An 11,155-nucleotide genomic window follows, 5' to 3' on the forward strand; every position below is an offset into this window, starting at 1 on the left:
CCCCCCACCGCCGGCCAAAGGAAGAAATCCCAGCGTGGAGTGGGCAGAGGTGCCGGGAAGCAGGCACCAGGCTTGCCTCCTGCCTGGAGAAACCAGCCGGGAAGGATGTGTGAGCAGGGCGGTGGGCGGGGCCGGGTGGGGCCTCCCCTGCCTCCATTAGGAACAGGCAGAACAGGCTGGTGGCTTCCCCAACAGCCCGAAACCGGTGAGAGATGAGAGCTCGGGCCCCACCCCAGGCCAGCTTGGAGGGTGGTTTTCCACCTTGCTGCTCACCACCCCCCCCACCCCTGCCACCTATTCATTCCAGCCCTGGGCTGCGGGGAGGCCCAGGCGTCCTGTTCCTGGATGGCCCTGAGTAGAGCGGACCCTCCTCTTCCTCTCACACGGAGTGGATTCATTTCAGAGAGGCTAGAGCGTGCTGGTTGTGAGCTCTGACCCTGGGTCCGGCGTGGAGCGGCTGTGTGACCTAGATCAGGCGACTTACCCTCTCTGTGCCTTGGCTTCCCATTTGAGAAGTAGGCAATTACTATTTCCATGGCTTGCTTCGAGAGGGCTTCTCAGGCTGTTTGCAGAAGAGTTGTGGGTCCAAGTCTTGGATCTGCCCCTGCCCGCTAGCCCAGTCTCGCTCGTGGTAGCTCTCCCAAGCCGGGCTGTGCTGATCCGTGTTCTGTGTGCTCAGCAGTTGTGAGGCTGGGCCGTGACCCTTCTTGCCCCTGCGTCATGCAAAAGAGGCCCAGCTTGCTTCTCCAGGCAAGGGCAGGGTGAGCCTGGGAACCCCTCCTCTGTGAGCCGTGAGACTGGACCACGGGGGCCACTGTGTTACAAGACACAGGAAGTTCTCAGGAGGGGCGAAGCCTCTGGGAACACGGCCTGCCTTCTGCCTCCTCCCTGGGAGAGGGGCTGCTGGACCCCCACGGCCAGGTGGGCTGGCCCGGGGCCCCAGGGGGGCCGGCACAGAAGGGATGGTGAAGGCTCGTGGCCGGTGGCGAGGTGGGAGGGGGCGCCGCTCTGGAAAGGGGTCCGTCTGCCTCCCTTGGGCCTCGCCGGGCGTCAGCAGCCCCCAGGACAGGGCGGCCGCCGGAACCTGTGCGGCCTCATCCAGAGGGGCCGCTGCCCACGAGCTTAAACGTGGCACATCCTCCTCCCCACTGGGCCTTGGAAGACAGCGGCCCTTCTCCTGGAACCCGCCGTATTGGCCCCCGCGGTGTGCCGTGAAATGTTAACAGCTGCCTGCCTTCTGGTCCCTGTGAGCACGGGCCTCTGCCCCCCGGGGGAGGCCCCCCGGGGCTGGCGGGCTGACGGTGCTAAGAGCAGCTCAGGGTTTGAAGCGGCCAATCCCCAGTGACACAACCAACGAGAGGCAGAGGCCACGCTCAAACGCAGCCATGTTTGTTTCCAATCCTGCAGTAACCTTTCCAATCCTGCAGTGGCCTCCAGCTTGGTGGCTGAAAACGACACACATTTATTTTCTCACGGGTCTGGAGGTCAGAGTTCAGAAAGGAGTCTTAACAAGACTAAAATCAAGGCATAGGCCGGCGGGGCCCCACTCCTCCGGAGTCTCTCGGGGAGGGCCCCTGCGCGTCTTCCAGCGTCCCCAGGCCCGCGGCCCGGTCCCTCCAGCCTCTCTGCCTCCCATCCTGCCGCCGGGCACGAGACAAAAGTGAGCTCATGAGTGGCAGGAAATGCAAACTGCAAACGAGCCACGAAGATCAGAGAAGCCGGTCGGTGTTTCCAGTGATTCGAGGAGTAAAAGTTAACACCGTGCGACACTTGGTCTTCTTGGTCCCACTGGCAAGTTTCATCAACCTCCCCACCCCCCCCCCCCCAGCCCGGCTCTGCTCAGGTTGGGAGGAGGCCAGCACTGCGCACTGACAATGCAGCCTTTCTGGAAGGCAGTTTCAGCATGTGTGCACGGAGGCTTATACGTACGCCCCTTGCCCCTTTAAGTCAGCTCGAGAGGTTAATTGAGTGAGTTGTCTTTCAGTGTGGAATGTAATCCCCACGTCGCCTCGTTGTGTCCGCCTCGCTGTGCGTGTCTCTGTAGTTCAGCCACATCTCCTGGGCTGGAAGGTGGTGGCCTGCTGCGGGGGGCGTCCTGTGGGTCTCAGAAGCGCAGTCCCCCCTGGTCACCAGAAGCAGGTGTTCCAGGGGTATCCTTGGGTGGTGACTGGGCTCCATTTGCTGCAGGCGCTCCGGTGGGCGGGGCCGGCCTCGACTTTGCTGGTGGGGTGGTGGGCTGGTGGGCGGGGCCGGCCGCGACTGCAGGCATGCTGGTGGGCGGGGCCGGCCTCGACTTTGCTAGTGCGCCGGTGGGCGGGGCCGGCCTCGACTTTGCTAGTGCGCCGGTGGGCGGGGCCGGCCTCGTCTTTGCTGGTGGGCTGGTGGGCGGGGCCGGCCGCGACTGCAGGCATGCTGGTGGGCGGGGCCGGCCTCGACTTTGCTGGTGAGCCGGTGGGCGGGGCCGGCCTCGTCTTTGCTGGTGGGCGGGGCCGGCTGCGACTTTGCAAGTGCGCCCGCGAGGGTGGGCGGGGCCGGTCACGACCTCGCGGTCAAGCTGGTGGGCGGGACCCGCCGCGATTTTGCAGGTGGGTTGGTGGGCGGGGCTGCCCCCTCCTCCCGGGGCCGGAGTGGCTTTGGAGGCGCGCTGGTCCAGGCAGTGGCAGGGCAGCAGTTGCTGTGGGGGGACACCGGTCTTAACTGGCCACCAGTTAAGAAGGGGCGGGAGCCACATTGGAGGGGTGCCTGCTGGGGTGAGCAGGTTGGAGGGACCTGTGTGCAGGGGATGCAGGGGCAGGGTGAGCGGCGCTAGCGAGATAGATGGAGAGTGTCAGAATTCGCACCCACCAGCGTCAGGCCAGTGGTGCTGAAAGGGACAAGGAAAATGGTAGCCCACCAGAGCTTCCGTTCCTGGAGAAAGTTCCTGCAGATCCCCGCCCCTCCAGAACATGTCCTAAAATTGGTCGATAAATGTCCTTCGTGAATGGCCCCCGCCTCTGTGCTGGGTCTTGGACTGAGCGACGTTGCACGCTGGCCCTGTGAAGCTAGGGTCTTACATTTCTGTAGCCCTCCGGCTCTCCCAGAGTCAAGTCCGGCTGATTTTGAAAGCCAGACATTATGGGGGCTCATCTTTCCAGTGCAGATCCTGGCGGGGTACTGGAGGCGGGGCTTGAACCCCTGGCTCCCCAGGAAGAACCTGGAAGCCGAGGTATCCACCCTCCCCGCCCACAGATGGGTCCCTGCCCTGGGGGTTTTGTTCCCAACCAGCCTGTGTCTCTGCCCCACTACCCTTCCTGATGTGGCTTTTTCTGCACATGTTTAGCTGTGGCCGAGCTGTTCTGCAAGGAGAGAGTTGCTCTATGGGTAGCTGCAACCTTGGTGTGTCTGTGGAGGTGGCAGGGGGGTGGGGGGGAGGTGAGCTAAGGGTCTCCCTCCTCCACTGCCTTCCCATTCAGTCTGGAAATTACAAGCGTGATTATAATCAAGGTTTACATGAGATGTTTGCAGGAAAGACATGTATGCACCCACATGCTAAGACTCCTGAGAGCTGCGTGGTGGGGTGGTGGGTTGATTTGATCATCTGTTTTCCTGTTTTTATTAAATGTTATTTTTCGGTAACTCCTCTGTAGGGTTGCATTACGGATTAGGGATGCTGCCTGTGACTGGGGCAGATCTGAGCTATTTGTAGACCTTCCGTCCTGAGCGGGCCAGGGAGAAGAGGGAATCCGGGCAAGGGAGGAGGTGGGGTCTGCCCTGGAGATGTGCTTCCGGCAGCTGTCTGGGCTGGGTTTCCGTGCTGCTGTGCACGGGACAGAGCCACTCCGGGAGGGACAGGGGCCCAGGCATGGGCTCGTACCTTTCTCGTCTGCAGGAGGGGTTCTGTTGAAAGTGAGTGTTGTTTGCCAGTTAGGTCAGGAGAGGAGAAAAAAGGTCAGGCCACGATGCAGTCAGAGTCTCTGGATGTGGAGTAGAATACCCCGTGCAGTATTAAGGCGTGAGTCTGCTGTGCGTATTGCTTTTCTAGGGAAGGGCAGATTGCTCTTAACGCACAGAACCCCCCTGCCCCTTACCGAACGCCGATCTTCAAATCTATGAGGGAGTGTTTGCAAAGCATGCCCTGGGTGTTGCTTGGGAAGACCACAGTGACTGGGGGACAGGGGTGGGATGGGTGTGGACGGGCGTGGCTTCCAGAAACTTGGCGTCCCTCCTCTCGTGAGTCACCAGAGAGGACCCTGCAAACGTCAGACAGCTTCCGTCACCTCAGAATGTGGGTGGGGTGGGGGCGTTTGCAGAGGGTCGTCAGTATGGCCACCTGGACGAGCAGGGATCCTTCAGAAGGGCTCTTGGTGACAGGCAGGTAGCCAGGTAACCTCACCTGTCTCAAGACTTTACATACCTCCCAAACACTGGGACCTCCAAGGGTCCCTCTCTGATGCCTGTTGCCTGAGCCCCGTGCACATGTCCAGATACACCCTCCACACCTCACTTGGGTGTCTAGAAGGCGTCTCAAGCTCCACTCATCAGCAGCTCCTGACGTCTCCCCCAGAATGTGCTCTCAGGGCTGGTAAGTCTGCCCTGGTAGTTTCCTGGACCCAAACATGGAATCGTCCCTGACTCCCTTCTCTCCCCCCCATCCAGTCAGAGGCCAGTCCTACAGGCCGCCCCTGCAAACTGCCTCCAGGGTCTGACCACCTCCCGCCACCCCCCGGGACCCCAGCCCCAGCCTCCGCCCGCCCTCAGCTGGAGTGGTGCCGTGGCAACCCCAGGGCTGGCCTGCCTGCCTCTTGCCTGGCCGCCTGGTCTGTTCTTAGCCCCAGAGCCGGACTGGTCCTGTTAAACACGAGTCAGAGCACGTCACCGCCACGCAGAATAAAAGCCAAGGTCGTTTGAAGGGCCTGCATTGACTCAGCAATGTCCTCCAGGGCCCCCAGTGCTCTGCAGCTTATAGACCTGAGCACGGGCTGTTCCCTCCGCCTGGAGCCCCCTCCCCAGACGTCGTGTGGCTCCCGTAAGGGCCTCGAGACTTTCCCGAATGTCCCCTTCGCAGTGAGACCTTCCTGACACGCTCATCCCCGGGCCCCTGCCTTATTTTTCTTCACGGAACCTGCACTCCAGGCACAGAATATCCATCACCGGCTTACTTTGTCTGCCCCTCCCCCACCACAGCCCGGAGCACAAGCTTGGGGAGGGTGAACTTCTAGTTTGCTCTTGTTACAAAAGTCAGGGAGGGAGGGCGGGGGCTACGCAGGATGCGAGTGGCAGGACACTTGCGGGCCCCTGGGGAGGAGACACCTGCCAAAGTGGGGGACCTGGCTGGTGGCAGAGTTCCACGACGAGGCATGGGCCTTGTCACCCTGCCCTCCGAGCGCCTTCGTGTTGGGGTCCAGGGGCTCACCAGTGCTTACAGCTCCCGCCTGGCTTCTGCAGGAGCTAGGTAGTCCTGAAGGCATGTCGCTTGATGAGCTAGAGATAAAGAAAGGGCGTAGGGACAAGCCAGTGGCCGGCTCAGTAAGAGTGTGGGAGGCACAGTGAGAGGTGGCCGAGCCTTGGAGGTACCCCCGCCTGCCTCTCGCAATCTGACCACGGAGGCCCGGAGAGGTGACTGCATAGTGAGGAGAAACACTGCAAATCCTAAGACATAAATCAAGGGGAAAGATCTTCATGACAATTCTTAGGAAAGAGGCTCCTGGGGAGGGTCGGCTGGACGGGAGCGGGGGGAGGGGGGCGGGGGGGGGGCGGTGCCGCAGTGCCCTGTCCCCGCCAGCCCCTCCTAAAGGCAGGACGCGTGGGGGCGCCCTGTTTGTTTTCTGCAATTGCACTTTCCTTCCATTATTAATTTTTAAATATAGGCAATATGCCCAGCAATTGTACTTTTGGGTATTTATCCCAGAGAAATGACTCTGAAATAAATCAGAAATCGCTGAGAAGTCTCTCCACGGCCAACGGTCAAACTAGCTGGTGCGTCCATACTGAAGCGCTGTGGCCTGAGTGTCTGTGTCCCTCCCCCCCACCCCATCCGTATGTTGAAACCCTAGCGCATCATCAATGGGTTGGTATTTGGAGATGGGGCCTTTGGGAGGTAATTCGGGACAGATGAGGTCGTGGGGATAGGGCCCCGTGACGGAATTAGTGTCCTTATAGGAAGAGGAAGAGACACGAGGTCTGTCTTTGCTTTGTGAGGACACAGAGAGCAGGCACCCTTCTGCACGCCGGGGAACAGGCCCCGAGCCAGCCAGTGCCTTCACCTTGGACTTTGGCCTTCAGGGGGTGAGGATAAGTCGTGTTGCTCAAGCCCTCAGCCCGTGGTATCTTGTCATAGCGGCCGAACCGACTTGGCCGTGCGGAATACAGCTCAGCGATAAAAAGGAGTAACGGTCGATGCACACAACTTGGAGGGATCTCTAGAGAATTCCACAGAGGGAGGAAACAGATCCCAGAGTTACGTGCTACGCGGTTCTTGTCACAAAATGATGGAACCGTAGCACCAGGTCGTGGTGACCAGGAGTCAGGGGTGGGGTGGGGTGGCTCTGAAGGGCAGCAGGAGGGACGCTTGTGACGGAATGTTCTGGAACTGCACCGCGGGGGTGGACACATGAGGTCTTGCTACAACACAGTCACGTGGAATCACACACACACACACACACACACACGAGGAATCTGGGCGAGACGTGTGGGCTGTGTAATGTCACCATCCTGGCGCTTTGCATGTCTTACCATTGGGGGAAGAGCCCCTGGAGAAAAGCCGGGCAGGGGGCCGGCAGCTGCTGCAGGTGCTTTCTGTGGAGACCCCCTGGGGGCACAGGGAGCTGGCAGCAGGGACAGAGAGCCCCTGTGCAGACGGACAGAAGGGCGGCCCAGAGCCCGCGCACCCTTACCGCCCCTAGCCGCGGGGCACACGCCCTCCAAGGCCTTTCCACGCGGTGACTCACGCAGTCCTCACCCGGACCCCAGGGGTTCGCCGTTCCTGCCTCTCCTGTGGGAGGAAACCCAGCTCCAAAGTCTGCGTCGTTTTCTCCAGGCCCCTCGAGAGCTGAGAGCGTGCCTCCCGCGTCAGGACCCTTGAGCTTAACCGCCGAGCTGTGAGTCCTCTCTGCTCTCAGGTGCTTGTTCGTAACCTTTTATCTCTTCCTGTACGTGGAATTCTGTTTCCAAGCCCGCAGCGCTCAGAGCGGCGACCTGGAGGGAAAGGGGACTCCTCCAGTCGGGTTCTGGGCGCCGGTGATGGGGGCTGGCATCCGGGTGGCCGATCCGGGGCGTTTGCAGACATGCAGCGGGACCCTCGACACACAGAAGCAAGGCTGTTAAGCTGACCGCCCCCCGTGGCGCCCGCGGCCGCCTGCCGACCGGCAGAAGCAGCGTCACCGTGCCCCTGAGTCAGCACGGGTTCCAGAAAGCCAACCGCCTGTTTGTTCAGCCCTACCCGCCACGACGGGATGTGTGTGCCAGCCCCACGCTGGGCCACGCCCGCTCCCCTCCACTCCGGGCGCGCACCGTCCTTTCCAGCCAAGTGCCCACAGAGGGGGCCCGCAGCCTCTTCCCACCTTGCCTCGTCCGGGCCAGGACGCCGGGCCCTCCTCCAGAGCGACACCTTTCCCTGCCAGGGGCCGAGCGCAGCTCTGTCCGGCAGTCGTGCCCTCCGACCAGCTCCCACCGTTCTCCATCCTAGACGGCGGCCTCCGCAGGTCAGGCTGGGGGCTGGGGTCCCTGCCGCAGGACAGCTCCGTGGAGGCCCCAGGCTCCAGAGCAACTGAACCAGGACAGGGCCCAGGAAAAGCACGACGGCAAACGTAACAGCTAAAGACAGCGTGCGGGGCCATCTCCGGCCAGGACTGCTGTCCGGGTTGGTGCAGGGCCCCAAGGCCACCCCTGCATCACAGCACAGTGCCATTGTGCTGCGTCGTGATGGCCCAGGCTGCCAGGAGAAGACCCCTCACACCAGCATCCCTGGCTAAGGAGGCAGGCAGGTTGGTAGCTTCCCCGAGGGCTGCTTGCGCGTCTGGAAAACGGGCGTGTTGTAGGAGGGTTGCCGTCGACGGAACGCCCCTTCCCGGGTGAACAGGGCCAGGGAGGCTGGTGGGTGCCGGCGTGGCAGGTGGCTTCTCACTGCGTTTTGTTCAGCAGCTCTGCGTTCACCGAGATGCTTTCACTGCTCAGTTAAGGTCTGCGGGACTCTTCTTTTTAAAAAAAATTGTTTTTTAATTTTTATTTTTAAGAGAGAGAGAGAAACAGAGAATGAATAGGGGAAGGGCAGAGAGAGAGGGAGACTCAGAATCTGAAGCAGGCTCCAGGCTCTGAGCAGTCAGCACAGAGCCTGACACGGGGCTCGAACTCACGGAGTGTGAGATCGTGACCTGAGCTGAAGTCGGACGCTTAACCGACTGAGCCACCCAGGTGCCCCTAACATTTATTTATTTTTGAGAGAGAGACAGAGCATGAGCAGGGGAGGGGCAGAGACAGCGGGAGACACAGAATCCGAAGCAGGCTCCAGGCTCCGAGCCGTCCGCACAGAGCCTGATGTGGGGCTCGAACTACGGAATGGCGAGATCGTGACCTGAGCCGAAGTCGGATGTTCCACCGCTGATGCGCTGAGCCACCCAGACTCCCCAGACTCTTCCTCGTTTTTGAACAGAGAAAATGTCACTGGGCACCACCAGAAACTGCTGAGTAGGCACCAGGCCCCGCAGATAGCTCGTCTCTTCCCAGGGAACACAAAGGTGAGAAGGAGGAAGCTTCTCCAAAGCCCCAGGGCTCTGAAGAATCCTAGGCTGCGTGCACTTTGGGGGTTTGTTTCTCCCATTTACCAATTAGCAGTTTTGTGTTTTCTCTGGATGCTTCCTTTTGCCTTCTTCCTCCAGCGTTTAAAAAGACTTCTTTCCGGGTGGAATGGAACCGAATCACTCCTGTGGCCGCGTGCAATTCTAAAATCATCTGGGACCGGAAATCTCTGTGGGTCTTTTTCCGAACTTGAAAATACCGGGAGTCTTTTTGGGCTGGAAATAACGGCCTGCACATAGTAGGTCTGCAACAATTTTTTGAGCGCGTGGATCAATGGGCAGTGAAATCCACACAGGAAGCTTTTTTTTAAAAAAATTTTTCATTTGAGACAGAGAGAGAGAGCAGAGGAGGGGTGCAGAGGGAGAGAGGGAGAGACTCCTAAGCAGGCTTCACTCAGTGCGGAGCCTGATGCGGGGCTCACCTCCATGACCCTGGGATCGTGACCGGAGGCAGAATCAGGAGGTGGACGCTCAGCCAACCGTGCCACCCAGGTGACCAAGGACGGCCTGTTGGCAGAGGCTTCTCTGTCGACCCCGCTCGTCCAGGAGCAGGCAAACTTTTTCAGTCAATGGCAGTGGGAAATACTTTGCGCTTCATGGGTCATGGGGTCCCTGTCAACTACTCGACTCTGCCGTGGCAGTGAGAAAGCAGCCACAGACGTATGTACGCCACCGGGCATGGCTGTGTCCTAATAAAACTTTATTTACTCAAACAGACAGCGGGCCAGATTTGGCCCGTGGGCCATAGCGTGCGGAGCCCTGCACTCCACGGACTCATCACTTCAACAGGACAGAGACCACATCTGTGTTCCCGCGGGACCCAGAACCGGATAGTTTAGTTTAGTCCAAATGTATTTTACCACGGTGCTTAAAACCTATTTTAAGAAATGCGGTCAAGTTACTATGTATTGTATTAAGGGGCTAAATTGAAAGGCTTGAAAATACCGACTTTGCTTCAGAAGGAAAAGCACGTGACACCGTTACCTTTCTGGCTCTCGGATTTGGGAACCAGCTCCGTGAGAATTGTGGTCTGGGAAACGGCCAGCAGGGGACTCCCCGGGCACCCGGGAAAGGAAGCAGCTTGGCATGAGGCGCCGCAGAGTAAATTCTAGAGTCTCAAGGGTGGGCCCCATCCCAGGTTGTGCTGTGCACACACCGGGGTGCAGGACCTGAGATCCTGGGCGGGAGAGACTGAGCCAGAAGCCTTCTGCTGACACCGTGGTCCTTGGAGGCTTGCGGTGCTGACGTGCAGCATTCACCAAATAAATGCTTCGTTTTATTCTATTAATAATTTTTTAAGGTTTATTTATTTGGGGGGGGAGGAGCAGCGAGAGAGGGAGACACAGAATCCGAAGCGGGCTCCAGGCTCCGAGCCGTCAGCGCAGAACCCGACGCGGGGCTCGAACCCACGAACCGTGAGATCATGACCTGAGCCGAAGTCGGACGCTCAACCGACTGAGCCCCCCGGGTGCCCCTAACTGCTTCATTTTAAATGGCAGTGGGATGCCCTCATTTCTAGACCAAGAAGCATGACATCCTAGGGGAGCAAGGTGATGACTCTTGGGGCCACATTATTGAAATAACTGACCAGCTTCTGTCTGGGGGGGAAGGTGCATCCTGGGAGAGGGCACGTGTGGGGCTGAGCCTCGCCTGGGTCTCCCCTGAATTCAGCTCCGGCCCCAGCCTGCACGCCTCACGACTCCTGCAGATGAAGGGACTGTTGCTGTTCGAACACACCCCCTGGCTCAAATGCACGTACAGAGGAATAGGGAATAGTACGCAGTGCGGAACGCGAACCACGGCCACGTGCATCCATGCAGGAATGACCAAAGACGGAGCCACAGAAGAAACGTCCAGGGAGACTATTCCACCCACGTAAAAGCCAAAAGCAGGGAAGCACAGTGTCGTCTTTCGGGACTGATCCAGGTGTGCTGACCAGTAGAGGGAAGTAGGAGAATTGTCAACACACTTCAGGGCGATGGGCGCCCCTGGGAGCAGGCTCGGTGGGGACAGGTGCGCGGGGGGGTTTGGGGGGGGCCTGCTGCCTCACACTGGGCGGCGGGTTATTAGTCACTCACTAAAACAGGTAGCTGTCTCCGAAACGTCCGCGAACGAACGTTACGTAAGGAGGAGGCGTGGACCCGGGCCATCTCTGTTCGTGACCGCAGGGTTTGCGGCGCGGTTTTCTGTAGGGGAGTGGATGACGGATGAACCGCACCTCGCGTGGGAGCCGGGCTTCGAGGTTCGGATGGGAGACGTGACGTGGGACAGCCGTGATGATCCAGACGGGGCGGGGCAGGGGGAACCGCAGGGGCCTAAAGCAGAAGACCCCCGGGGGCGTCCTTGATCCGGCTGATGGCCGGCTCAGAGGTGCCAGGGCCCTC

The sequence above is a fragment of the Panthera pardus genome, unplaced genomic scaffold (genome assembly GCF_024362965.1).
Source record: "Panthera pardus isolate Hobbes unplaced genomic scaffold, ASM2436296v1 HiC_scaffold_12, whole genome shotgun sequence".
In the NCBI taxonomy this organism is placed as follows: Eukaryota; Metazoa; Chordata; class Mammalia; order Carnivora; family Felidae; genus Panthera; species Panthera pardus.